This window comes from Pan paniscus, chromosome 4, assembly GCF_029289425.2.
Source record: "Pan paniscus chromosome 4, NHGRI_mPanPan1-v2.0_pri, whole genome shotgun sequence".
Lineage (NCBI taxonomy): Eukaryota > Metazoa > Chordata > Mammalia > Primates > Hominidae > Pan > Pan paniscus.
The window spans coordinates 143,204,665-143,231,004 of NC_073253.2; the positions used below are offsets into that span (position 1 = coordinate 143,204,665).

At 36.5% G+C, this 26,340-nt stretch overlaps 1 protein-coding gene across 1 annotated transcript in view; it reads left to right on the top strand.

Annotated features, from left to right (window-relative positions):
• Positions 1-26,340, top strand: part of SPINK5 (serine peptidase inhibitor Kazal type 5) — a 191,465-nt gene that overhangs the window by 13,215 nt on the left and 151,910 nt on the right. The window contains exon 3 of the mRNA XM_055112771.2: positions 1,481-1,593. The gene's annotated coding sequence lies outside the window, so the exon portion shown is untranslated. The remainder of the gene's footprint in view (positions 1-1,480; positions 1,594-26,340) is intronic.

The following is a 26,340-nucleotide window of genomic DNA, read 5'->3' on the forward strand; positions in this document are numbered from 1 at the left end:
GTAAGGGTGTATTTAGGCCATGAAGTCTGCCCCAACAATGACTAATGTCTATGACTTTTCACGGTTTACAAAATCTACAATCCATCGTCTCATTTTTATTCTCACAACCATCCTGAGACGCTGGCAGGACAAGAATTATTATATTCGTATTTTAGTTTAGTGAACTCAGACTCCCATAATTCATGTGATAGCTAAAGGACAGGCAGGAATGGGAAAGGGCTCCTGTCTTCTGGGCTGAGACTATGATCCTTCCATTAGGATGTGTATTCTGCCCCTAGCCCCAGATGGAGCTGAGCCTGCGCGTGGAAGCAGCTTCTGGATACAGACGCGAAGATTCTGGGCTCTATAACTAGGGTTGTATATGCCCTTATAGAACAACTGTGGCTACTTTACAAAATAGAGTATTTCAGGCAAAAGTTACAGCCCAGGGGAGTCTAGTGGAACCTAGACCTCCCTGTGGAAGAAGTTAAAAGAACAGAAAATGACACACCTGAAGAATTTTTTTTTTTTTTGAGACGGAGTCTCGCTCTTATTGCCCAGGCTGGAGTGCAACAGCGTGATCTTGGCTCACTGCAGCCTCCACCTTCCAGGTTCAAGCGATTCTCCTGCCTCAGCCTCCTGAGCAGCTGGGATTACAGGAGCCACCACGCCCAGCTAATTTTTGTATTTTTAGTAGAGACAGGGTTTCACCATGTTGTCCAGGCTGGTCTCGAACTTCTGACCTCCAGTGATCAGCCTGCCTCGGCCTCCCAAAGTTCTGGGATTAGAGGCGTGAGCCACCATGCCCTGCCACACCTGGAGAATTCTTAATGGGGATATAGACAATCTTCTTAGACACTCTATAACCAGCCTTGGACTTTTCCAAGATCGCCAAGACTTTTCCTTGGCAAGCTCACAAGGCAGAGCTAACACCAACAGTGAAAAATTACCACAAAATCAATCAGGTTTGGGTTTAAAAATAAATATGTAAAAATGAGAAGAAATATACCTTAGAGTAATGTTTACCAAAATATGGTACATACAAAAATGGCATTTAGATATTTGTACTTAGCATGTGGATGAACATTTTGTAGCTTTTTATTACTTATGAACTTGTTTTAATACACATATTTAGAGAAAAATACACAACTACACCGATTTTGTGATTTCAGATGTATAAGAAATGATTAAAAGTAGGTATTTAAGTTTTTGGTAATAAAAGAGAATTTAAAGAAAAAGGTAAAAAATAGTAAAGGTGATTCTCAGACATGTTACAAATGAAGTGATTTTGTGAAAATCATATTCTTTAAAGACAGTTCTATCACTTTGTGTGACCTTGAACACATTCTTAACATGGTGATACTTAATTTCCTCACTTCCTGACAAATGAGGATAACACTAAAGCTGTTTAATAATTTTGTGGCACTGTGTGCCCGGTGTTCAGCACACAGTGAGAATGCAATAAATCTGAACTATTGTTTTTACTTTTCATCGATAACAGTGAGAACTCTTGAACCATGGAAAGCTGCCTTGCAGAAAGCTCATCACTGAAGATTTGTAAACAGGACCAGGAGGACATTTATCAGGGATGCTGCAAGGGAGATTCTCACATAGGTAAGAGCCAAGCTAGTGCTTTGAGGTCCTTCCAACCTGGAGATTCCAACCTTGCTTTTTAGTGAATTCCAAGGGACTTGGAACGAGAGTTTTCCTCTTATGTTTTGAGAGGACACTTAGTTACTGGTTGTCGGCACTGAAAAGCCATTGCTCTGTGAACACTATTGTTGGCTGTGACACCGAGACTTGGCCTTTTCATCACCCACATCACTGTCAAGAAGAGCTGTTTGAGAACCACACAGCTGTTGTCCCATAGTTCTTGCCCAACCAGGAAAATCCCTATTCTGTCCTCACATCCTTCCTCATAACCGTGGGAATGGCTGTGAGGGTTTCTCATGGGTACAGAGAGGAAACATCCTGTCTCACTCTCAAGTGGAAACTGGCCTTTTCCCAGTGGAGGATACTGGCAGGCAACCAGTTCCACACTGAGAGCCCTGGCTATGGGAAATACTTCTTCATACAAGCTGAAATATGCTTCTCTGCAGTTTTCACCCACATGTCCTAGTTTCATCTCCTTGAACCACAAAGAACAAGTCTATCCAGTGCCCCCCATGTAAACCCCTCAGAATTCTGTAGACTAAAGGAGCATTTGCCCTGTTGTTTTTGTTCCCCATTGTTCCACAGACACACATTGTTCCTTCTGAGCATAGTTTCCAGCCCCCACCCCTTCCTTATCACTGACACAGTTCCTCTTTGCCCTTTTTGCATGCCAGGGATTGTGGACTCTGAGCTCCTTTTTCTTTATAGAGGGACAGACACTCTCAGTAAACAGTTCAACTGCAAAGGATCCAGCAAATATACTCATGTGAAGCCTTCAGTGACAGATCATGATGTGTTTGCTGCTCTTTAGGGCTCTGGTCCCTTTCTTACTCTGTGCACACTTCCAAGAAATCTCCTCCAGTCCACCTGGTTTTATTCCATCAACTGAAGATTCTAGTATCTAATTCTAATGTTGTTTCTCTTCTGAGTTCCAGGATTGTGTACAATAGGCTCCTGAATATCCACACATAAATATCTCACAGGTGTTTCAATCTCACTGAGTTCAAAACTGAACCTACTCACTTTCTCCCAGTTTCTCTATCTCTGCAGTGGGGATATTAATGGTACTTAAATCACAAGGTTGTTTTAAAGATTAAATAAATAAATGTGTGTTAAGCACTTAAGATAGTACCTGATAAAAAATAGATAGTATGTATATTGCCATTATTGGTGGGCACAGAAAAACAAGCAAAGATAAAATATGCTGGTGCTGATATTTTATGAGGAAAAAAAACATGAAGCATGAGAGGCTGAGAAGTGCCAATAGAGACAGAAGGATACCACAAGGCAATTTTGGAAAGCGGTTGTAATATGTTCTCGATGCATTCTTCTTGCAGAAAACAAATGTCTAAGAAAATTATTGATATCTCACTAAGTATATATATATATGCCATTATTGTTGGTTGGCCATTCTGAGTGTTTTTCAGTTGCTCAACATATCAGCATGAGGGGCCTTCTGTTCTATGGCTAAAGTCACTTCTAGGGTCAGTATCTCTTTTTCTGGGCTTCTCAGAGGAAGTGAGTTCATGGTGAGGTTTATATCCAAAGAAGAAAGGACCGCCTTTGGAGATGGCAGCAGTCTGCTTTGTAAGTGCTTATGCAAGTTAAGCATCAACTTGCTATGGAGAAGCATCTCATGAACCTGCAAGAGTGGTTGGTTAGGACATGCAAAGCTGTGCTACTCAAAGTGCTGCCTACAGATTGGTGCTGATCCACAAACTGTTACTGGTCTGCAGTGTAGTAAGTACAGAATTGAGAATAAGCATAAGACATAAAGTATCTTTATGTCTTAAATCTAACAGTGGTAAAATGTAGACTTGTATTTAACATATGTGAATATATTTTCATTTAATTTAAAGCATTAAATTGTGATGAATAGAAAACAAACAAAAGAAAAAAGGAAAAAAAATTAATTAGCTCCTCATAACATATTGTTTGAAAGCATTGAGTCTGAGTGTGGATCCCTGAGTTCTGGTCCTGGCTTTGACACCACCTCATGAGAGATCCCAGGCAACTCAGTCCTCTTTGTATAAATACCACCCACTGATTGCACAACTGGAGCAATTACTCTGTGCACAGAGTAATTTCCAAACACTCACTCCTGTTTGGAAATTACTTTCCATGTATATGAATTAAGGATCTTGGAGTAGCTTATTCTTAATTTTCTTCATCTTTGAAGATGCCATAATCCTAATAATCCTTTAAAATATTTTTAAAAATAAACCGAATAAAGCTCCATGCTTGCTTTTGAGCTAAATAATCCTGCTTTCTGATAAAAACCTAATCACAGCCTAGACTTTGACTGCTTTTCTTCAGATCTCCATAAGGAACATATTATTTTCTTTGGGTGACTATCTCCCAGCTTTCCTTTTTCACTGTGAACATCTCCTTTTCTTGCTGTTCTCAGGTCTTCCCCCAAATCAAAGTATTTTACAGGAATATCTTCCTCTGCTGTCTGTTCATGGACTTATGATCTTGAATTTTCCAAGTATTTATCTAAGACATTCTCTGAATAAAATCTAAGCAACCAGGCTTTGTAAGGAGTTTGGATTTTATTCTGAGTAATGGGAAGCCATTGGGTATTGCTAAGAAGGGGAGTGACGATATGATTTATGCTTTCAGATAACCCATGGCTGGTCTTTGGAGATTAGATTGTAGGGGTCAAATATGTGCACAGAGAATACCCTGGAGGCTAATACAGTACTGAAGGTAGGCTGTGATGGTGGTTTTGTCTATGAGACATAAAGAATAGGCTTTTATCTTGTTCTTATCTAGCTTATTCACCACTCTTGGTAGTGCTATAGTATAGAATGGTGTATATGTCTCAGATATGGCTTCGCTTAACTGGATTGGGATTGCAGTTGTTTCTGGGTAGTTATTTAACACTAATGCTAAATAATGTAACAGGAGTTAACATTAATTCACAAGAAGTTATGTCTTGAAATCATTGCCCAATGTCTCATTCATATGAGTGTATGTAATCAGAAAACATGCAGGCAAAAGACTGTTGATGCAGGGTTTCAGATGGAAAAAGCTTCCTATCCTTCTGTCTCTTCCACTTTGAAAACAAAGGTGGCAAACAAGATTTCTGCACTCTAAAGGCCATCCCAGACAATGTGCTGGTTCGTTGGACTCAGCCCTGGGGCTGCTGAGGAGATGAAGAGGTCTGCCTTTGGGAATCAACTGCCTTCAGTCATGCAGACCCATAGACCGTGCATCAGCTGACTCAGCAATAGATGGCACTGAGCTATTCACTCCATTTCACCTTGGGCTGTATCTAGGCATTTCACTGAGAAGTGAAAGACTTAGGAAAAAAATTAAGGACTATATCCCGGTAAAATCATTCTAGTAATAGAATTGGTTGGAGATTTCTATCTGGGGAAATGTTCAGCTTCATAGATGACCACGATCAGCAACCACACTGAGAATAATTTAGGATAAGGGAAGAATCCATGAAATACATAAAAAGAGGCAGTGGGAAGTGATGTAGATCCCCAACTTTGAAGTTTGAGCCAAGATTCAATTCCCCTGTCTTTGTTTTGCTAGCTTCTAACTTCAGATTGTTTTCTGATTATTAGAAGCTGTATCTTTTCTGCAAAATGTGATAATTTCACATTCATGGTTGATACAAGCATCAAATGAGAACTAGATGACAGTGTTTATAAACTATAAAAAGCCATGAACACTTTAGTTATAATAATAAAGCTTCCACTGAATTGCATCTTCTTATCAATACTATTTGTGGAATTCATACAGCTTGCTTGGTCGCAACATTGCTAAGTGAAACTTGAAAGACACTGTAAGAAAATACCTGTAGGTATCAAATTACATAATGTATAAATAGGATGATTTTATGTGCATGCATGTGTGTACATATTTGCATTATATCAGTGTTATATTCAAATTTTGAATAATAAAATTTTGATGGGGTGGGATCAGATGCAATATGGGAAGCAGGTTCGCAACCAGGGCTTTGCAGACAGAAAGACCAGTGTTCAAACATCAGTTTTCAGGGTTGGTGAGTTTAGACAAAATTGCTTAATTTGTATGATAATCTGCAAACTGGTGATAGCAATATCTATTTAACAGTGTGGATGTGAAAAAGTAATAAGGTAAAGAATATTAAACATTTTGCAAGTACTGAGAAAAAGGAGACCCCAATAAATGCTAGTTTTTGTCATTATTACTAATAATAAAACCCACTCCATGCATATGTGTGGGTAGATGGAGACTCTTGCCTGAGTGACAGTCCCTGGAATGGTACAAAGAGATGCTCACTTGTATGAGAAAGAAACATCCTTTCTTGAGTCTGCCTCTCTTGCTTTGTGGAGGAAGTGCCAGAATTTGATTATTCCTTTTCTTCCTGACTTCTTTCAGAAATGGAACAGGCCAATGGGTTCTAGGAATGTAATTTTTTAAAACATTCTAAGCTTTAGGGGTACAAATGGTTTTTGGTTACATGGATGAACTGTTCCAGTGGTGAAATCTGGGCTCTTAGTGCACCCATCACCCAAATAATGCCCATTATAACCAGTAGGTTTTAATCCCAGACCCCCTCTCCCAGCCTGTCCCATCTGAGTCTCTAATGTCCATGATACCACTCTGTATGTCTTTTCATATGCTTAGCTTAGCTCCCACTTACAAGTGAGAACATGCAGTATTTGGTTTTCCATTCCAGAGTTACTTCACTTAGAATAATGGCCTCCAGTTCCATCCAAATTCCTACAAAAGACATTACTTCGTTCTTTTTTTTGTGACTGAATAGTATTCCATGGTATAGGTATATCACATTTTCTGTATCCACTCATCAGTTGATGGGCACTTAGGTGGATTCCATATCTTTGCAATTGTGAATTGTGCTGTGCTAAAAATACACATGCAGGTGTCTTTGATATGGTGACTTCTTTTCCTTTGGGTAGATACCTGGTAGTGGGATTGCTGGATTGAATGGCAGTTCTTTGAAAAATCTCCACACTGTTTTCCATAGAGATTGTACTGATTTACATTTCCACCAGCAATGTTCAAGTGTTCTGTTTTGGGAATTTTGAATGAGCAAAACAAAGGAGTAAAAAAAGTTTTCTGTAATCTCTTCTGAAATCACTCAAGTAATGAAGCAAGATAGAGAAATGAGCAAGGGAGGTAATGGCACTGCGCCCATGGAGAGGGGCCGACGGAAAATGACTCATAAGCATGGTTGGGACTGTCCTTGGGAAGAAGTTGGGAGACTCTAAGACATATAATTAATAGAAGTGACTTTAAAAACAGGATAATATGCATTCACATTCCAGTTCTACCACTAACCATGTGTAGTTCAGCAAGTTACTTAAATTCTCTGTAAAATACAAAATGGAAATAAAAATAATATCATTCTCACTGGGATGAGGTAATGTATATAAAGTGGCAAATATTTTTGTTTTATCATAGTTTTCTATTTTTAATAGCTAAGAACCAGAAATTTCTCCTTTGGAAACCTGTTTAGTTTTATTTCTTAAAGTTATTATCTTATTGCACTATTTGGCATAGACTAATATTCGTTTTGAAAATATAATTCTGATGTTTTTTCACACTAACATCATAAGAAAAAGGATTTTGGTCCAAAGAGAGACACAATTTTAAATGGAGGAAGAAGCAGAGTCCACCTGGTTTTGAGCACAGAAATGGCAGCAGATAACAAAGGGAGAATTCTCCAAGGGAAGGGAGAATTCTGGACGGTTGAGTCAAGGCTGTTAGAACAGTCATGCCTCTTCTAGTAATTATGGGGCTGGTGTACCTTCCTTTTAAAACCTTGGAAATATTTATAGTTTGATTAACTAAATAAATTGTTGCCCAACTGCTTTTCTGTTTCTGTTCTATGTTCTATTTTCTTTGCTCCACAAATAATTATAAAATGACTACTTAGAATAATGACAGTTCTTGGCATTGGAAGAAACAGAGAGGGCTATGATGTCTGTCCCGAAATAACTACAACCCAAGGTGGCATGCAATAAGAAACTGAAGAAAAAAGGTCGAGAATAATACTTCTGAGTTTCATAAGGAAAGGTGACCCAGAGCTAGAATTTGAATTACAGAAGTATTCTAATAAGTAATTCACGAAAATCAAATTTTAGAAAGAGACAGTGATGTGGAGAGAACTCAAAGGCTCAAGTATAGCCTGTTTCCAAAGACTATTAAGTAGCTTAGTTTGGAGGGGTCGGTTCTTAGGAATGATTCTGTAATTAATCTTTTATTAAAATATTAATTCATTTAAGAACATTGGCATTAGAGTGTGGACCTCCTTGTTTCAATCCAGCTTTATTTCTTAACTAGCTTGTGTGACATGCGGTAAGATAAATAATGTCTTTGTGCCTCAGTTTCTACATCTGTAAAATGGAATCATAATTTAGTTAACTCTTAAAGTATCTGGGAGGATTAGATTAGGTAATCAATGTAACACAGGGCCTGGCACATTGTACGCCCTCAATAACTCTAAGTAGGTATTATTATTATTAAGATGATCTGAATTATTTTTAAGGAAACAAAAAAGAGAAGATTTGAAGTTCACATTAAGGTTTTTTTTTTTTTTTTGAGACAGAGTCTCACTCTGTCACCCAAATAGTATGATCTCAGCTCACTGCAACCTCTGCCTCCCAGGTTCAAGAGATTCTCCTGCCTCAGCCTCCTGAGTAGCTGGGATTACAGGCATGGGCTGCCACGCCTAGCTAATTTTTGTATTTTTAGGAGAGACGGTGTTTCACCATGTTGGTCAGGCTGGTCTCGAACTCCTGACCTCATGATTAGCCCTCCTCGGCCTTCCAAAGTGCTGGGACTACAGGTGTGAGCCACCACACCCGGCCAAGGTGTTTTAAGTTACACATCAATTTCATGAAACTTGGACTATAGAAGCTTTACTCAGAAGACATAACAGTGAAGGGATTCTTTTAGGATATATATCCTTTTAAAGATAAAAGTTGAACCTGCATTTCTTTGTAAAAAGCACATGTGATATTGCTGCTTCTGTATCTGTTGTACTGTAAACCCACAGAACATAAATGTGCTTCGTGATATGATGTTAAAAAGTAAGGCACTAGTACCACTGTGCCCATTTAAACTCAGCCAGCCTTCTACACTCTTCCTCATTTGGGTTATTCTGGTGATTCTTCCAAGCCTGACTAAATAGTCTTTCTTTTGATTTAGTGTTTCTGGTAAACTTAATCACCAGACTTTTCTTTTAAATTATATTTAGTTAGCATACTGTATCCTAAGCAAGAAATTCAAAATAAAATTAGTTATTTTGATATTTATAATTGTTTATGAAAATACTAGTTAATATTTTTGCATCTGTGCTGTACTTCCCAGTTAAGCAAGTGGTAGAGCATTAGGTTCAAGAGCTTGATTTTAATCCTGACTCTGGCACACGGGGCTATGGTGCTCCATGCTTACAGGGGACACCATGCACATGGACTGTGATAAGGATGGTGCCAACTAGAGTTGCGTATTATGACAGGTCTTACTATGGCAGTTTTCTTCAAACCAAAAGCAAAGTCTGCTTCTAAATTGAGTGATTTTTCCACAGTTACAGTTAATTACTTCAAAATTGTGATATTTATTTATTTAATTAAATGGTGCTGTTTTCTGTCGTGTGAACATATATAGAAACTAGAATTTAAAGCTTAAGTACCAAAACAGCTGAATGGCTGCTTCACCCACTTTGGCCATGAAAAGTTAGGTGGGAATGTGCTATTATCCTCACATTCCTGAAGGCTGAGAAGCCCTAGGCAGGTTGACTTGGTTAGACAAGTCACTTTGAATGCAGCTTTCTCCTGATGACACCAGATGAAACAATAGAAGCACTGACTATTATAATTTTTCTCCCTTACAGAATAATGTGAAAGTACACATGGGGAAACTATTTTCTTAGTCATTAGATTTGTTAATGGAAGGCATTAGTACTCTACTGGTTAAAATGATGCATTTATTGCTGAGTGTTATTTTGAAAGATTCTTATAAGTGCAGTGAAATAATTTGTAATGTTTAGTAATGATGGGAACAAACTGACTCAAGAGTGAGAGATATAAGGAGTCAAGAAAAAAATAATGTGTGGTCTCTTGGACAGGTCAACTTTGTTTTAGAATGATTTCTTCACAAAAATTTCAATTTTGCGTTTTCCATTAATTAAGATTTCTCATTTGCCCCGAGAATACTCTTGTCTCTAATCCTAATGTAACACAAATGCATATGATGTTACATTAGGATTAGAGACAAGTTCTGTTTAGAAATAACTCCAAGAACAGTTTTTATATTTTATTTTCATGTTGAAAATCAGTCAGATTTTCTTCAGCTTCAAAGAGCGTGTTTATGTAAAATTAAGTGAGCGCTGGCAGTGAGCTGCAGTTTATTTTCCTAAGCCGGAAATGAGTTAATATCATCATCACTTTGAATACTACAGTAATGCTTCACTTAACAATGGAGATGCATTCTGAGAAATGTGTCGTTGAACGATATCATGCTTGTGCACTTACACAAACCTGGATGGCACAGCCTACTAAAACACCTAGGCTGTATGGTATAGCCTATTGCTCCTAGGCTACAAACCTGTACAGCATGTTGCTATCTTAAATACTGTAGGCAACTGTAACACAGTGGTAAGTATTTGTGCCTGTAACCATAGAAAAAGTACAGTAAAAATATTATATAAAAGATGAAGAGTGGTACACCTATATAGGACATCTACCATGAGTAGAGCTTGCAAGACGGGATGTTGCTCTCAGTGAGTCAGTGAATGAATGGTGAGGGAATATGAAGGCCTAGGACATTATTGTATGCTATTGTAGACTTTACAGATGCTGTACACTTTGGCTACACTGTTTATAAAAATATTTTTTCTTCAATAATAAGTTAACCTTAGTTTACTGTAACTTTTTTTTGTAAATTTAAAAAATTTTTAAACTTTTTGACTCTTGTAATAATGCTTAGCTTAAAACACAAACACATTGTACAACTGTAAAAAATAATTTCTTTCTTTATATCATTATTTTAAAAGCTTTTTTTCTATTTTTAAATGAAACTTTTAAAAATTCTTAAACTTTATTAAAAACTAAGATATAAACACACACATTAGCCTAGTCCTACACGGGGTCAGGATCATCAAGATATCACCAGTGATAGGAATTTTTCAGTTCCGTTTTAAGCTTATAGGACCACTGTCATCACTGACCAAAAGTTATTATATGGTGCACAACTGTATTTTAATAACTCTTTTATGGGATTAAATTTTATTAAGTACCAATCATATGGCCTGCACCCTTCTAGGAGTTGGGGGCAGAATGTGGGATGAAACAAACAACTCATGTCCTGCCATAAGCAGGGGAGACAAATAATTAAACGAATGACTTAAAGTAAACAAAGAGTGCAGGGGAATCATCTTACAGGGAGAGCTTTCGTTGTCTAGAGGGTCAGGGAGGACCTTGCTTCCAGAAGTCATGTGCAAGTTGATAGCTGAAAGATGAACAAAAATTAGCTGCATTCTAAGGTAGACCTGGTCTGTGCATTAATTAATGAATGAATTGATTTTGTCACTCTTTCTTATGACATATGTATATTGTTTTTCTACTATGAGGCATACCCTATTCCAAGCTCTGAAGACTTGGAAATGAACAAGAACTCCCTTTCTTTTTAAAAATTTTTAATAATTTTGTATTGCTGCTGTAACAAATTACCATAAAATCAGTGATTTAAACAATACAAAACTATTATAGCTCTGTAGATCAGAAGTTCAACACAGATCTCTCAAAGGGCTAAGATTAAGATATCAGCAGGGTACCTTCTTTTCTGGAGCCTCTGGGGGGAGAATCTGTTTCCACATTCTAGAAGTGATCCACTTTCCTTGACTCATGGCCCCTTTCTCCAGCTTCAAAGGCAGTAACATTAAAATAAGTTTTTTACATTTGTCCTTCTTTGGCTCTCTCTATTCTGCCTCCCTCTTCCACTTTTAGGAACCCCTGTGTTTACCCTGGGCCCATCTGGTTAATCCAGGATAATCTTCCTTTTTAAAGGTCAGCTAACTAACAAACTTAATTTCATTCTCAACCTTAATTCTCTTTGCTATGTAACCTAACATATTCCTAGGTTCCAGGGATGAAGCCATGGACATCTTTGATGGGCCATTATTCTGCCTAATACAGAGATGTTTAAGGGCTGATGAATAAAGTTACACTAAACGGAAAAGTGGGCCTTCGGAATTTGCTTGTCCATTGTATCAATATTTATTGAAGATAAATATTACAAGATGTCAGGAATTGTAGGTGACGCAGATTCAATAGAAAACATGGCAGACTGGTCTGTCTTCATTGAGATTACAGTATAGTGTATTATAGGTTATAATAAACTTTTTAAAATTCCTGTTAAAATGAAACAACATAGTAATATGACTGACCATTATATTGGCTCAGCACCCAATATGGAGCTGCTTTAGCTTTCACAGTTAGGTTTGACAAGAATGACTCAATTCATATAATCAACTTTCGCATCTGTAATTATTTCCCACTTTTTATTATGAAGTTTGCATTTACTCTCTCTAAGTTGGTTTTCTTGTTGATTTTTCTCTTGCCTTCCTCAAATTTTGCCAGATGTCTGTCTAGCAGAAATGCCTTTGGTTTGAGAAATAAAAATAAAATTCTAGGCTCCCCAACTAACTGAATAGACCATCTCTTAGCCATGGAGACCCCAGAGAAACCTTAAAAAATGAGAAGAATTCCCTTTCTAAAACAAGAATACAAATAAGCAAGTAAAGAAATATATAAGGTAATTTCAGGTTATGGTAAGGAATAAAAAGGAGAAGGAAAAGGAGGAGGAGGAGAAAATTACAACAGAAAGATTTGTTATGGGAAGATGATCTGGAAGGTCTGTCTGAGGAGATGGCACTGTAGATGACCCTCAGATTAAGCAGAATCTGCCATGCAAAGAGCCTTTTAAAGTTATTCTCAGTATTTAGTGCACCTTCCTTTCATTATCCACAAAGCTTCAGTAAATTCTAGTCAAAAAGAAAAGCCTTTGTTCAAGGATGTTTTGAGTAGGAAAGACAAGCCAGTTTAAGGAATTCACCTTCTCCAGCTGATGCCAGAAAAGAATGGCAGTGGTGATCTTTGGACAATAACTGTGTCCAAGCAAGGGATGATTTCCCTGGGTCATTGGAAATAGAGACTTTGGCTTGATAAAATGTTGAGGGTGAAGAACCACAAGATCCATTTCCTAACTATATAAATAGCAGTAGTGGGGGAAATCTCAGAAATACCTGGCTGATTTTTGACCAGAGAATCATTAGTCCCTTTATAATTTGTTTGTAAGAAGGAACTATAACCTCGCTTTGTTGTTACATCCTGGTGAAGCCTGACATATGTGGCCTATATTTAACTATGGACATTTTTATTGAACATTCAATAAAGTGTTCATTCATTGTTTCACTTTTATGTATTTATTTATTTATTTTTAGAGATGGGGTTCTCAGTATGTTGATCAGTTTGGTCTCAAACTCCTGGCCTAAAGTGATCCTTCCATCTTGGCCTCCCAAAGTGCTGGATTACTGGCATGAGCCACTACATACATTCAAAGACAACTTATGCAATAATCATAGCTAAAATGTATTGAACATGAACTATATGTCACCCTCTAATCTAAGTTCTTATATATATTAATTCATGTAATACTTATAACATCTCTGTGAGTAGCTACTATTCCATTTTGTATTTTATATATGGTGCAGAGTTTGCCTGACTTCACAGAGTTGGTAAGTAGATGTTCTAAGAGTCAAGCGCAGGCAGTTCAGAACCAGGGCACTTAACTAATTTTTTAGCCTTTCCCTTATATATCACATTGGCTATCAGCTGCAAGGTAAGCTCCCCACATCAGCTATTAGCTAAGCATAAATGTGCTATTCTTTAAATGGTGAGGAGTGAATTGTGTGTGTGTGTGACAGAGAGAGAGAGAGAGAGAGAATTACCCCTCTTAAAACAATTCCAAATAAGGAAAAAATAAAATAATAATTTCATTAGTAATGAAAATAGTTAAGGTAAATCTGACTTAACCAAAATCCTGTAGTCACTATCTATCTTTTAATTTTCTGTAACAGTGGCATATAAGTTTAAAACCTCCGATTTAGGCTTTGAGAAGTAGAAAGGAGTCTGCCAATTGTTTATTTCCTCTTATTTCCCAGTTACTAATCCAGATGTGGTCCTTATTTCTTCTAAGTGTCGAGGCAAAACAAACAAAATGGTATGTTTAATCTTATTTTACAACTGTGAAAACTGAGCTGAGAGAAGTTTAGCAACTTGGGTCTGTCTTATGCCTAAGTATATGATCTTTATGGTACTACTCTCTAGGGATAATTTAGAAAAAAAATGAATGCAAACATGAAGCCATTGTCTGGCCTATCCTTCAGCCATAGATATGTGATGCAGAGATAGACTTTTACACAAAGAATAAATAAAGAAAGCTTTTAATTATAGACCACATAAGGCATATTTTAACCTACAGAAGTCTGTATGACCCACTACCAAAATACACTTTATGGAAGAAGTGAGGATCCTTATTAGTAATACATTGAGAATGTTGGAGTATCCTTACTTCTTCCACTAGTACCAAGAATATATATATGTACATATATACATAGACACATAAAAAAATACATGAATATAGGTATATATATTCATGTATGTGTGTGTACACACATGAAAGGATAATGGATATTCTTTTGTTGCATGAAAAAAACATACATTCTAAATAGGGCTGTTACTCTTATCATAAAATATTAAAAAGATAAAAGATAATCACCTAGATTAATTTACATTATATTTAGTATATTTATGATTATTATTTTTAGAGAGGAGTAATTCAACTTTTTTCTTGCATTATATTTTTAATATTTTGGTTTTTTGACATAAAGTCATCCATGTTTCAAAAACCCATACTCTTTTAAATGACCATTTTATAATTATAATCTCACAAAAATAACATAAAGTTTATGCTACTGCTTTTTTCTTGATTTCTTGATTTGGTTTATATTAGTAATAAACTGGACTTGATTAATATAAATGTGCACATAATTTCTAAATTGGATATAACAACTTTTAGATAATGGATTTTCTTCTCTTTACTTTCTTTTGGAATAGTTTTATTTCTTGCTCTAAGTAATTTTACTAGATTCTATAAATTCTGGTATATAAAATTTAATCTTTAATTATTCTGAATATTTTTATTCTGCTTTTGTCAGAAACTTCCGTTTCATCTGCAATAGATTCATTTTGTTGTGTTAATATAAAACGTATATTGTTTCTGACCATTCTTTTAATATATATAATGTGTTTTGCTTTACACATTTCTTTGTTTCATAACGGTTTTGTATCTTTTAATTATAACTTTAATTATTATAAAGTAAGCCTCTGAAACTTGCTTAATATTTTTTGCTTAATTTCTTCTTTGAGGTTGACATTGGCAGCTCTGTTTTTTTTATTTAAACTATCTTTAGCCTTTTAGATTAATTAACTTTTTTCTTTTTTTAGACAGAGTCTTGCTCTGTCACCTAGGCTGGGTGAAGTGGCATGATCTTGACTCACTGCAACCTCTGCCTCCTGGGTTCAAGTGATTCTTGTGCCTCAGCCTCCCGAGGAACTGGGACTGTAGATGAGTGCCACCATGCCTGGCTAATTTTTTTGTATTTTTAGTAGAGATGGGGTTTTGCCATGTTGGCCAGGCTGGTCTCAAACTCCTGAGCCCAGGTAATTCATCTGCCTCTACCTCCCAAAGTGCTAGGATTACAGATGTGAGTCACCACACCTAGCCAATTTGTTTTAAAAATGTCTTTTAAAAGGTGTGTTGCTAAATTTCTTTTAAGATAGAGTCAGAAACTTCTTGCTTTTGATTATGAAAATTTACACCATTTATATTTATTGAATAATTTTCATAATTTGATTTCTGATCTTTTTGTATATCTTTAAATTTACTCACATGTATTTATTGTTTGTTTTGTTTATTAGTGCATGGACTATGTTCTATTTGATTTTATATTCAAAATTATTTACAAAGAGAAAGAGTCTCTCTGCTATAACATTAGTTATTTTCTTATATAATTTCAAGCATTATTAGCCATAAAGTTATCTATCTATACTTATCTACAATGTATTTTTAATTTGTATTCATAAAAAGTTATTATTAAAAACCATTCTTAATGGTTTTAAAGACAACTTTTTTGTTTTTTACTTTTTTGTGTTGTTTTGTTTAATTTGAAGAATGAGGCTCTGTCTTTGACTCTTTATTTTTTAGTTGTCATGACTTAAAATTTCTTCAAAGCATTACATTACTTTGGAATGGTTATTAGCTTCAACTCTTTATGTTTGCAGTTAATGTTTTATTCTATTTTTTTCTTTAATGTTGGTTTCTTTGGTCATCATCAGATTTTTTTATTATTAATATTTTGTGTTAGGTCTGTATTAGTTTTCTATTACTGCAAAACAAATTGTCACCAAACAAGACAGCCTTAAAGCAACACAAATATGTTATTTCACTCAGTTCCTATGGGTCAGGAGTCCAGGACGGGTTATCTTGATACCAAATTTATGGTTTTACCAGGCTGAAGCCAAGACAGCAGTTGATACTAAAATCTCATCTGAGGCTCTGGGTCTTCTACAAGATCACCGGTTGTTGAGAAAATTTACTTTTTTGCAACTGTTTAACTGAGGCCTTCAGCTCCTGGAGATTACCTGGTATTTCCTGGGAGGTGACCCTCTTCAAAACATGGCTGTATGCTTCTTCATGATCTGCAGCAGTGTGTCTGCTATTGCCCCGAAACTTTCTGGCTCTTCTGTCTCTGAACTCTAGACCCTCTTTCTAAGACTCACCTGATTAGATTACATACCAGGGTAATCTTCCTTTCAATTAACTTTTTCAATACATGAAGGACTTTATACCTGCAAAATTACATTACCTCTGCCATATAACATAACCTCATCTTGGTGGAGTATGCTCTTATATTTATAGGATCTGCCACACTCAAGGGGAGGGGACTATACAGGGCACTTGCAATAGAGAATATGGGGGCCATCTTAGAATTCCTCCTGCCACAAGGTCTAATTTATATTATACAAATTTCTATGTTCTTTGAAGAAATATTTTAAAGACTTATTTAAGGATTTTTTTTCCTGTATGGATAACTTTTGTGTTGTTTGAAAAAAAATTTTTGACACATTCTTTCTAAAAGTTTTGTAAAAGCAATATATATATTGACAAATATAGAAGAAAAATATACTATATAATATTGGTACATTTATAATGAAATGGGTGGAATAATATACTATCTGATTCTAATTCTAACATCCGTTGGTATCATTATAAATTAGTACAGCATTATAAAATATGAATTTTCTCTAAATTGTTGCAAAAATATGCCTTTTGTGTCAATCCGACTCACAAAATTCCACACTAAGAACACGATTGAGGACAACAACAAAAAACATTTATGTATAAGAGTTTATTTTCACACTGTATCATAAATTTACAGTAACCTTAAATTACAAAGTTGTAGAAATATTAAGGATCATACGGTAAGCCCTCTGGATATATATTTTATTATAAATATGAATAACATAAGAATATAAAAGATATATGCAATATATATGAAATACAGAACACAAAATTATATATGTACTGTGATTACAACTATGTAAAATATGTAACAGTTGTGATAGGACTGGAATATTTATGTGAGATTAGAAATGGTTGATATAGCCGGTTGATATATATGTGTAAAATTTGAAACTATTTCATTAAGGCTACCAAAAGGCTTATACAATGTATAAAACAAAATTAGGTCAGATTCCCAAGTGTCTGTAAAAGGGTAGGTGTGGACCTCTTTGACTTCTGATTCTCTTTCGTCTGAAATTTGCTGAGCCTTTACTAAGAGAAGGGTGAAATCTTTCTTCTATTGCCACTGATGAGAAATAAGTGAATTATATTGGGAGTAGACAGACCCAGCCCTTCCCTCAAGTTAATGACTAATTGGCAAAACCTCCTGATTGGGTGTGACCTAGGGCTGACCCTTGATGACTAGGGTTGGGTTAAATGTAGGATGGTCACTTTTCCCTGCTTTTCTATGAGGTTTCAAATGGGAGTACATCATATGAATGAGAAGAAATTATGAGATTCGTTTAATAAAAATATCAGTATGAAGGGAGCAGAGAGCATAATTTAGTTATATAGTCAATTCTTTCATCCAATGTGAAAATCCCTTCTAATGCATGTGTGAGAGTGACTACCATCTTGTTTTTGCTTGTACAACATGGACTTGCTACCACTGAATGTAGCCTATGTTCTTGGCAAGCAGCACACTTATTTGCCAACTGATTGCCCTTTTTATGGAACACATCTTAAAACATGGTCCTCTGAAACATAATTTGGAAAAGGCTGAACTACACATAATCCTTTGATCCTCATACAAAGAGCCGTGTCAAATGAAGAAACTTGGAATGTGAAAGAGGGATTATGTTTACTTTTCAAGGTCCCAAGGAGATTAAAGTTAGAACAAAAGGCTAAAATTATACTGAATTAGATAACTATCTGAAGAGACGATTTTGTTCTATAAATTAAGTCTTCTATCACTAGTAGTTCTCAAACATGGATTTGATGGTCGTTTGCTGTAAATATTATAGAGAAGATTCAAGTGTTAGACTGAAGATTAGGAGAATTTGGAGAATTTGTGACTTCCAACCCTGGCAGAAGAGCATCAGAGTCTTTTGGGAAGATAACTTTAAAAAGAAAGAGCAAAGAAAAGAAGAAAGAAAGGAAAGAAAGAGATATCTGGGCTTTATCGTAACACTATTAATTCATAAAATCTGGGTTTTGGGCTTAGAAATTTGAATTTTTAATGAGCTGTCTAGGAGATTTTTATCAACTAGCTCAACAGAGTAGGGAATGAAAATCAATGGGCCAGATTTATTCTTAAGGATAATTGCAGCTATAAAAATCTGTTTCCATAGTACAAACAATCAACATGGAAAATTAGGCAACTAGGGCGTCTAAAGAGGTGATATTGCTTGTTCTCTGGGAATGAGGGAATAGAAACACAGTTTCTGAGATTTCCAGTCTGGGGACAATGAGACCAGTCTGTGTTGTTAAAATTCTCATCTTATTCTGAGATAGATGAGAAGAGATGAGAACTAGGGAAGAAGGCGGTGGCCTAGGACGGCAGTTTTGGAAACAGCTTTCTCCACCCATGTACAATCCCTTCCTTGCACTCTGTTGTAAAAACCTAAGATTTTGATTGCCTGAATCTGTGACTATTGCTTCATGGAGTTTAATGAGGCTCACCCTGTACCAAGAAGCTGTGGGGCTTCTCTGATGGTTGTTAACAGGGAGTGGCTTCTTGGATCATAGCAATTTATTTAATCCTTCCCCTGCCAACAAGTGTCTGGCAGGATGTGTCTGCACTTTACATTTCTAGATCTAACAACGCTAGCTGGTTTTGTTCAAACCAAGAGATTGACTTCAGACAGTGTTCTCCACAAGTAGTCAATTTAAATCTTAGTTCTGCGTAGTGTCATATAAAGATCAAGGAAAAGTGGCAGCTACTTGACAAAGAGTGCACCTAGTTACTGGTTCTAAAGGTGGCTAAAGGATCTGGATGTTCCTCTCAGTAATGGAAGGCTCTTTCCCCATGAATGGGAAGGATTACTGCTCCCCAAATTCTGGGCAGCTGAAAGGTAATTGCAAGACCTATTTATCCATTTATTTATTGGTATTTCTGCAGTGCCAACTATGTGCCATTCACTGCACTGGAAGCTGAAGAGAAAACAAATAATGAGTAAAAACTGACAGCCTGGAATTTACAGTCTGGCTAAATTTCTGACTGACTAGGAATTGGCTAGCCCCTCTTCATAATCTTCCTCTTCTTCCTCCTCCTCCTTCTCCTACTCTTTTTGTCCTTGTTCTTGTTCTTCTTCTCCTTCATCATCATCATCATCATCATCATGCCATTAGAATAATAGGAGTTAACATTTATGGACTTGGTACCTATGTGTTAAAAGCTTTTTAATGGAATCTTTTAAATGAGTTAAGCATTATTTTTATTATACCTATTTTTCAGATGAGAACATGGAGACACACAGATAATTGGATCAAATAACCTGGCCTCCATCCATCATGAGGGTGGGCCTGGGAAAGCAGAGATTTAGTGTTCCTTCAACAGCTCCTTTGAGTTTGGATCTTGCTTGCTCTTGATCTCCTGGCTTAGGGCCTGAATGAGGGCAGCCTCTGTTAGTATTGTGATAATACAATCCAGTCTCCAATCTCAAATGAGGATTACTTGAGGAATAGAGATTGCATTCTGGCCCTGAATAAGAGAAGAGAAATAAGGTTGACAGTATCTAGCTTTCAAAACTCAAGGGATCAAATAGGCTCAGGTGAGGCAGGTAGACTTTGGGGCATTTGTAGTCGGCTGTAGTTGAGGTTGTCTTTTGGGTGGATCAGAAGTAAACTCTTATACTTCAAGGAGTCAATGGGACACCTAAATCTGACTTCCTGAGTTCAAAAGGGTCATCTGCACCTAGCCCCATTGGGTCAAGGAGACCAGCCAAACCTGAAGAGCAGTAGCAGTAGCACTAGCTGGCCAAGTAGCTCAGATATAGTTCAGTTTTGTTCCTATAATTCTGAGGAAGCCTCAAGGGTGTGATTCATTTTAATGAGATTTAGGTGTAATGCAACAGAGTTGAGGTTCTTTCAATTTTAAACTCTGAACTATTTCATGAAGACAATAATATAATGAATGTAAATCTCTATTCTTGTTTTAAAACAGAATTCTCCGTATGTTCTTAAATTAACTTTTTATCTGCTCCTTCGAAGAGATTTACCATCTCCTTATGTGTAATGTACTTCTCTTCACCTAGTCAAGGATGTTATTGCCTATCTTTGCAGCTGCATTTAAACATTTAAATATTCCTTCAAAGAAGATTTACAGTCTCCTTATTTAATAATGTATTTCTCTTCACCTAGTCAAGGATGTTATTGCCTATCTTTGCAGCTGCATTTAAATATTTTCTGAATACTTTTTCAAAACAAAGTTGAAATCATATTCTAAATATAACTTTGGATTATTTTTACCTATTACCATTTTCAACAATATTTTGGAACATTTTCTTATGTTAGTCAAAAATGTGTTGCCCATATCATTTTGAAAGGCTGAATGATATACTTTGTCATAAAGATAGACAATAATTATTTAACAATTTCTCGAATACCATTTCCAAGTTTTCATTCTGTAATTTTACTATTCACATTTATAACAGTGAAATAAGTCAGAAATAATCTGAATGCTAACACTTTTTTGAATACATTTGTTCATAAATATTTCCATACAGTTATTATACTAGGTCAAATATTTATACCTTACGTTTTCTTGCTGTGTGGCATCTAAGTAATTTTCAGAATGGATGCATTACTTTAATTAGTAACCTTGGGAAAGTTACTTAAACTTTATAGGCTTCAACTCCCTCATTTCTAATACAAGAATAATTATAGAATCTACCCCATAGAGTTGAGTTACTATATGGAAATTACTTAGGATAGTTATATACAGTTCTAAACATTTTTGATTTGTAGATATGTAAGAAGGAAGCCACCTTTGCTTTAGATCCTGTAGTGCTTGCTCACAGTGGGCTTCTTACCTCTCCTCTCCCAGTTAGCCCATAATTCAGATGTTAGCTCAATTTTCCTTCTGCTAGAACCTCCCTCGCCTCCCCTGTTCTCCACCCTACACCTCTTTGACTAGGTCAAATTCAACATTATTCTCTTACAGCAGCATGTGCCTCTTAGTTGTAGGAATCAACACAGTTATAATTTCTCATTTCTTTATGAGAATACTTGATAAAAGTCAGTCTCTCCCTTTAGACTATTAGCTCTATAAAGGCAGAGACTATGCTAGTTTTTTTGCTCACCACAGTGCCTGACATCCCAACTATGTCCAAGTAGGCCTTCCAGTAATGTTACTTGAATGACTAGTGGGATGGTTAGATATGCGTAAAAGCATTTCAGGAGGCATAACAGTGTAAGGAACAGAAGCAGGAATGAATGTGTCATGACAAAGTGCTGGTAATGATATAAGCGTATTTGAACTAGAGGATAGTATATTATATGGAGAAAAGCCATGGGAGGTGGAATTAGAAAGGGGGGTTTGATCACTGAGAGCCTTAGGTATCAGCAGATGAGTTGTAGTGAATGAGACTTGCAGTGAGCAACCATTGAATAATTCTGAGCAGCAGTGGTATATAAAAGAAGTGTGTTAATAGGATGTACGTGGCATGTAGAGTAGATTAAAAGAGAAATGCTAGAGATGGAAAGCCCAGTTAAGGGACTATTGCAATATTCCTTAAAGGCTCTTGAGTAGCTGCTTGAATGTGTTACCACTAAAAATAAGAAAAAATGAGCAAATGTGAACTGTTTCTAGACAAGAATTGACATTATTTGTTGATATTATATATAGGGCAGAGAGAAAAAGCAAGAGGAAAAGAGAGAAAGGGAGGGAGAGAGAGTCATCAAAAATAATGGAATACTAGTTTTGGAAGAGGTCTTTTAGATCACATCATGTAGTGTCTATTACAGCTGTGGAGATTGAGGTCAGGAAGAGGAAGAGGGCTGTGAGTGCTGCATGGCATACAGCATGATATGGCAGAGGGGACAAGAAAGACATTTTTCCTGAATTGCATTCATTGTCCTTTTATACACAGTGATTAAGGGAACGTGTCTTTTCCAGAAACAATGGAGGCGAGTTAGAAGGGGAATTATGAGTTCTATTTTATATAGGTTGAGTCTGGAATAACAGTAAGATATTAAAATGAAAGTGTCAGGCAGTTTAACAGGCGGTAGGAGTCTGGCAGGGAGATCAGAGCTGGGGTTACATATTTTCGATTCAATAGCCCAGAGATAGTTACTGTCGATCACCTGAATTTTTTCATTATGAATTCAATTATTGTCCTTCTGATTTCCCACTTTTGAAAAAAAATAAATGATTGTTATAGATTTAATGAGCACATATTTTATGATAAATGCTTAACCAGCATCTTATTTAATCTTGTCATAAATCCTAAGAAGGAGATACTACCACTTTATGACTCCATTTTACAAATGAGTTAGCAGGATCGGAGGTGTAAAATAACCTTCCCAATGTCTCCTCAAGTCCCAACAATTTTTTAAACAGGATTTCTCAGTGTTGGCACTGTTCTAATTCTTGGCCAAATAATTCTTTGTTGGGGTGGGGTGAGGGGAAGCTTTCCTGTCCATTGTAGTATATTTAGCAGCATTTCTGGCCTCTACCCACTGGATGTCTGTAGAAGTCACCCCCCAGCTTTGACAACTAAGAAGGGCTCCAAACATCACTAATTTTTTCCCGATTGAGTTCAAATCGCCTCTTCTATTAAAAACCTTCCCCAGAAATTTCAATCTTACTTAATATATTCTTTCTCTCTATTTTTGTGCCACTTATTGCCCCAAAATTGAATGATGTTTTTGGTTTTCTTTTGTATACATCTTGTCTTCCCAAGAAGCTTATGAGGTTGTTGAAAACCAAGTCTTTTACATTTAATAAAGTGTCAGGAGCAAGTGCCTTTCACCTATGTCTTTGCTTCTTCATTCCTACTATCATTTTACTTCCTCCCTTGGATTAAGTCCTAGTAATTCTTACTCATAATCTAATTCTAATAATAGTCTAATTATAATAATCTCAGACGAAAGCAGCCTTTGGAAAGATTTTGCAATAGAAATTCAGGGATTTAGTGGGTAATGAGACCAGTCCTACCGAGAGTACTCACAGGAGCTGATTGGAAGATTCCCATGGCACAGAGAATGCGGTGAGCTAAAGCAGATGGCACAACATCAGAAAGCAATGGGTGGATGACGAGCACAGAGCTGCAATGCAAAAAACTGAATGAGAATGCATGGTTCAGAGAACATGGAATGAGACCCCAGGCTTTCAGTTTGAAGTAGGCAGTTCCACTTGGTAGCTAGAATCTGTTTCTGAGCAAAGCCATGCCATGTAAACTTGTGGTAGCAGTCCTTACAAGGAGCCCAGTGGATAAATTCTAATACAAATTTACAGACTTGCATTAGAACCAAAGCTAATGTTCCCAGAAGGAGGAGATAAAGTAGGAAGAATTGGGATTTTGAGACTTTACATACCTATAAGAAGAAGGCAGACAATCTAGGAGGGTCCAGGAATAGGTTAAAAGATGGCTACGAAATGTGTTAAGTGGATCTTGCTACATGTACTATGTAATACTGTAGTCAAGTTTGTTGATGGCTTCAGCAAATAGGGCTAATCCACATGAATTAAGATTCAGGGACATGACCCTGGAAGTTAGGCAATTATAACATTAATGGTTAACATTTATTGAGTTATTACTATTTACCAGCCACTGTGCTAACAGCTCTGTATGCATTAAGTCAATGAACTTGCAAAGTAATCCTGTAAAGCAGGTGCTATTGTTATCCCCACTTTAAGGGCTAGGAAAGCAAGTACGGGGATGTTAAATAACTTGCCCATCATCATATATGCAGTAAGTAGCAGAGGTGAGGCTTGAATCCATTGCAGCATCTCTACTCTTAACCACTAGAATCACTGGAGTTCAGAAACTGAAGACACTGAGAGGCTACGTAGTCCAATCCATTGATTCTAGAGAGGAACTAACTAAAATCCAACTGGGAAACCATGACACGATTGAAATTTGTAGTTCACTTATTTTTTTCTTTTCCTTTTTTTTTTTTTTTTTTTTGAGACAGGATCTTACTCTCACCCAGGCTGGAGTGCAGGGTATGTGAGATCATGGGTCTCTGCAGCCTCAATCTCCTTGGCTCTGGCAATCCTCCTACCTCAGCCTCCCAAATAGCTGGGATTACAGACATGCACCACCATGCCCAGCTAATTTTTTAAAATATATTTTTTGTAGAGATGAGAGTCTCACTATGGCTGGTCCTGAATTCCTGGGCTCAAGCAATCCTCCCACCTCGGTCTCCCAAAGTGCTGGGATTACAGGAGTGAGCCACTGTACCCAACTGTTCATTTATTTTCTAGTAAAACAAGGTCTGATTGATCATTCATGATTCAATCTTCTCAAATAAAGAAATGAAAAGAAAAGAGCATGGGGGATAAATGTGTCATCTGCCCTTCTGTCTCATTTCCTCTGTTGTGTTGGCCATCGCAACAGGTCAAGCTCTTGGGCTTCCTGCATGTGCAACCCTTCAAGGTGTGTACCCTGATCACATGGGTGATACTTTAAGTTAATACTGCCCAAGTTCTGGGGCAAATCTGGTCCTGTTCAAGAGAATTAAAAGGCTTAATGCTCAGGTGAGCCCTCCTCCAACTTTAGCCTCTTCCCTAGTAGAGCGTAAGAGAGACTGAGCCTCCCATTCAGGCTCTGCCATGGGCTGGCTCCCCATGAAACTTAATGACAGTGATTTTCTGCCTTTGGATTTTCAGTGTAAGATTACTTAGAAGTGAAGCTCATATCCAGTAGGATTTTCCAGAAATGTGTCATTCTTTAACTCCTAAACTCTATATAATCTTGCTTTTACGTATTTCATACTACTATTCTCTTTACTTCCTAACCCAGCCATACTACGTATGTTTTGATTTCTTCAATTTGTCACCTTCTTCTGACCTGTGCACAACTTCTTCTTTTCTCTCTGCTTGCAGTAATATTTATGAAGCACTATCTTCTATTCTGCACCTGGGGAGAGAGCAAAAAGTAAGAAAGTTTCTCTGCCAGACAGGAAATGGCTAGAATTGGTCCACTGTGAGCATGAATGTTTTCTGAAAACATTTTATTTAATTAAAACATCAGGAAAATGTGTTGTTATAATCTATAAAATACATATATTGATTTCTATACACAATTTTTTTCCCTGAATGTTTGAGTAAAACTGATACTTTGTTTAGAAAGAGTCACCAGGCTTCTCCATGGATTTGCAGATCTCTTGGCATACTATCATCTAATCCTGAGACAATGAGTACTGCAATTTGAGAATGATAGCTAGGCAATTAAAAAAATTGTGTTTTTAACGTGAAGTTTAGGAAAATGTGGAAGAGAAATGTGGAGTTTCCCAGGCTCACAAATGAATTTGGTAGTAGTGGTGGTGGTGAGGTCTTATACTGGAATCCCAATTACCTCGATCCTAGTTCTAGTCTTTCTCTTTTTCGGAATACTGGGAAATGATGAAGTCAGTTCTATCAATAAGACAAGAGCACATGCCCATAGTTAGAGAAAGAATGCTAAAGTATTAAATAATAAAGAGATTGTTAACAGCTTTTTTATTCTTCCTTATAGATACTGTGACTTCCTTATATTCCTTAAACACACAGCTGGACAAACTGTGAACCCCCTTACAAAAAAATAGCACTCCCTTTAAATAGTCCTGATAAAGTCTACTAAATTATGGCAGTAAGATTTAACTTAACTTTCTTGAGCTGTATGAAACATTTCCTCCCCTGCTGAACACATGGAAATTCTTGGAGGAGGAGCTTAGAGTTGTTCTTATGTCTATCTATCTATCTATCTATCTATCTATCTATCTATCTATCTATCAATCATCAATCTATATTCGTTATACATACTTCAATAAAGACATCTATAATACATATAGATATTTGTGACTATTATATTGAGCTCTTTTTATATAATGCTCAAAATGAAGTGGTTTCTA